Genomic DNA, 4,421 nt, shown 5'->3' with positions numbered 1-4,421 from the left:
ATTAGTTCCAAACATTCGGTGCTCCTCCCATTCAGCTCAGTTTAATTCAGGCGTTTCAGAGACGCGCTCGCTGGTAAGTTGACAAATCACGGCATTATTTTTTATGTTTAATGCATTAGCGTACATCTCTTCTAGTTATACAATGGTGGTATTTTATGTAATCAACTTTAGTTCATGTTTATTGTAAGAAAATAGCCTTATAGACCTGATGCGTTGATGGAAACTGGAAAGCACCTCGATTGATATTCAACGAGTGGAGCTATTTACCTCAAATTAATCTTGGTGTATGCGTTCATGAAAATCATGTAAGACACTAATATTATATATTTTAGTTTTGATCCAGTAGATTTATTTATGTCTGTAATCTTTAATTTACGTCTAGTATGGGGTATTTCACATCATGTAGTGAGGCTGAGCACAAGTTTGCACCCGATGTACAATGGAAAGAGTTGATTTCAATTCGACAATTGCAGTCGTGAATATAAAGGCTGTAGCTGCTCAAATAAATTGGGGAAAAAAAGGAAATGCATAGCCTACTGTATTTCAATTAGGCCTACATATAAACTGTTACTTTCAGCTATTTCCAATCCCGAAATATGATTTTTAACAATCTAGTCTAAATCTAATTTTCAATCGTGTGTAAAATTATAATTATGCCACATGGCTAATGTGGTACTTGAGCAGGGACCTATCACAGTGAGCCACCTATCCAATTAATGCCTGGAGATTGGTCACATCCAGATTGTTTAATTGTATAACAGCTGTATGTGAGTCTGATTCATACATTTTTCACCATGTCGATGACGTGAAGATGTGAAAACAGCTCAGCTTTCACAACCCTTTAGCCATGGACAATGTTCTGGTCAAGATTGATTGACACTTTTATTCACTAGCACTAAGACTAGCCTACATCAGGGTTCTCCATTTTCAATTCATCAGGAAACAGTCATAAATATATTCTGGTTTAGAGGGTTGGGCATTCTGTATTTTATTCTGCTTTGTCAAGCAGCAGACAGAAAACAAAAGTCATATCATCATCACGGGTGCAGTACTTAGTTTAGACAGTTTTTGGTTTAGACCAGTCATTAGTCCTACAACTACAACCCATCTCAAACCCTCACCCTAAACCTAACCTCCCACGGGGCAGCACACCTAAACCTAACCTTAATACTGCACCCGACCGGGGGTGCATACTTAGTTTAGACTAGTCATTGTTTAGACATGGGTTAGGTTTAGGTGTGCTGCTCCGTGGGAAGTTAGGGTGAGGGTTTGAGATAGGTTGTAGTTGTAGGACTAATGACTGGTCTAACCAATGACTAGTCTAAACCAAGTAGGCTACTGTCTAAACTAAGTACTGCACCCGCCTGACCGTCGCCAATCAGGCTGTCAGTCTGCGTGCTGCATTAAAAAATGAAAATTATTATATATTATATATATATATATATATATATATATATATATATATATATATATATATATATATACACACACACACACACACACACACACACACACACACACTAATAGTCTACCTGTCCACCATTCATCGAATGTAGTGTCACTGTAAGACACCGAGTAATGTCACTAGTTACACCCAGAGAACAGCATTCATTGTGGGCAAGCTGATCCGCCGTGAGTCTGCTGGCTGAAAACATCCTGGTTGCGATGGACACGCCCCCAAGCCAGTACAAGCTCTGTTTCCGTATCGATACGGAAAAAATGGCTGGCGCATTATTTACAAAAAATCTTGTGTATAGCAAACATGTCATTGGTCATGTTAATCAAAAAAGTTATTTATTTATTTCATTATGAAGACGCTAAAAGTGCAATTTTTAACATGGGATCCAATGGGATGACGTAGGTTAGATACTACGGATAACACAGTTTTGGGTCGGCCCTCTCTGACGCGGTGGGAGGGATTTTTGGCCACTAGTCCGCTCCAACTTCACACAGCATTGAACAGGCTGTATAGAGCCTAGTTGCATTTTTGAATATCGTCACAACTTTGTCATTAAACTGAGACATTTATAATTTACTCTGACTTTAAATTTACCAAGTAAAGGCAGCATATTTTGTTTATTTTCCCGAAGCATTATATGACTTACTTTTTAGTCTAGGAACTATGGTGAGGCTTGGTGCAGCGACAGCAAAGGTGTTGTGTGGAGCTGCTGAAGTACTGGGCTGCTGCTGCAGTTGGTGTGATGAGGCTATGAGATTAGGATGAGATCAATGTTAAAGCTATTTTTTTTTAAAGCCTCCCCCCCCCCCCCCCCCCCCGATTCATTTATGCATGATTTACCTTTTTGTATAGGAATGATGGTGACACTTCGTGAGCGGTGGACAGGCTGACCGAGTGAAGCAGCAGCTGGTGCAGCAAAGACGATGGTGTTGCGTGGAGTCGCTGAACCAGTGGGCTGCTGCAGTTGGTGTGGTGATGAGGCTATGGGATGAGGTTAGAATCGGATGGAATGTTGTTAAATTTACCAAGTCAAGGCAGCATTCTATGCAGTATTCAGCATTCTATGACTTACTTTTTAGTCTAGGAACTATGGTGAGGCTTGGTGCAGCGACAGCAAAGGTGTTGTGTGGAGCTGCTGAAGTTGTGGAGCTGCTGAAGTACTGGGCTGCTGCTGCAGTTGGTGTGATGAGGCTATAAGATTAGGATGAGATCAATGTTAAAGCTATTTTTTAAAAGCGACAAAGTGCACCTGGCTTGAATTCCTTCAGTTTCAGTAAGACGCTGTGCTCTCCTTCCGGGCCGTCATTGTGTTTGATGGACTTCTGGCAATCATCACAAATCTTACTATTTTTGACTACCCTACTTACAATGTAGCCTGCGAGGTGGTAGAGAGCACAGCTCTCAGTTTTTGACATTTGTTGTGTAGGGATGCACTCCAACAGCGGCTCCATTCTGAGACCAGTGGAGGGAATTGTCTGCTCCTTGTCTGCTCCTTCCTTGTCCAGGAAGTCTGCCAAAAGGCTGTTGTCGTCATCCTGGTAGCTTCCTGTTTTGAAACTTCATCGGAGGGGAGGTTCTCCTCCTCCACTGTATCCGGTGGAATTGTGAACGTCTGTCCACGGACCAGAGCATTCCTGAGGTTCTTCACCAGATGTGGGACATCTGGCATGAAGTGAAGCCTCCTGTCTGGTAGTTCTGGATGTGGAACAGACGTGTTGGTGTGATCCACTCCAAAGGCCTTCTACATTGCCTGGTTAGGGCTGCCCATGTCGGAAGTGACATTAATCACATGCAGCCCTATCGACGCTGCCCTTTGAATTATCTCCAGGATGATGGGTTTGTAAACTTTGCCATTTGTGGAGTTGCTGCTGTAGTGGAATGCCACAACCTGTTTCCACCTTGTAGTGCTCCCTGCCAACATGAACATACAGGCATGCGTTGCCTGTCCTGTGTGGTCAGGCAATGTCACATCACCATAGAGCTTCCCTGTTACCAGGTGAAGCTCCACGCCTGGTGTTATTGCCATCTCATCCAAAGTCAGCACACACTCCCTCTCCATAGCCCCCATGCCATCTACTTTCAGCCTGAGCATCTCGAACACTTCCACCAACACTCCTGGCTCCATTTTGATGTGCTCCAGCCGCCTTTGAAGCGTTCTTATGCTTGGTAAAGGCAACTTCATGGACTGCAGCAGTTTGTAGCCTGTTGAGCCAGTGGCAAACCGTAAGTGAATGGTTTTTTTAATGGTGTCGTTTCCCCATCTCATTTGCCTCATGCTTTTCATGCCAAGTGCTCTGATCTGGTCCTTAGTAAAAGCTGCATTCAAATTATTTTCCATTAATGATGTTTTTTTTTGTAAAACCGTACACTTTCTTTTCTGCCTGTTTAGGGCTGCTCTTAATGTTTTCTTCCTTGTCCTTTCTTTGTCCAACTCCTCTCTCAGTTCATAGAGTTCATTGGCTCCTGGCTCCTCGTGACTGGCTGGTACACCCCTCCCTATCTCCTCACGGACCAAAATTGCTGGCACACTGCTTTGCGGTACATCCCTCTCCACCTCACCGACTCCATCTTCTTGTCTGTCTTCAGCTTCCTGTCTGTCTGACATTGGCGTGGTCCTCTCTGTTCCCGCTCTTACCCTTCTCCTTCTCCGCCTTCCATCACTTCCTCCCTCAGTGTCTGGAATGATGACATGCCATTGTTAGTGTTACAGGGGGGAGTAGACAGTCACTGAAGTTTTGAAATAACTACATTATGACTTCCAAAATATGCATACCAAAGTTCTGTCTAGCACAGTAGCTGTGGTCACCAGCCGTTACATGAACCGGAAGTGGTTCTGGGGTGACCCTTAGCAAAGGGGCCTTCCTCCTCTTGAGCAGAGGCCGATGGGCAAAGATGGTAGGCACTGCAGTCCGTTTCAGTTTTCGCTTACCACTTGCCACCCTTGTAAAACGCCTCTGCCTCA

This window comes from Electrona antarctica (assembly GCF_951216825.1).
Source record: "Electrona antarctica genome assembly, chromosome: 21".
Classification (NCBI taxonomy): Eukaryota; Metazoa; Chordata; class Actinopteri; order Myctophiformes; family Myctophidae; genus Electrona; species Electrona antarctica.
This window is presented reverse-complemented; position numbering follows the sequence as displayed.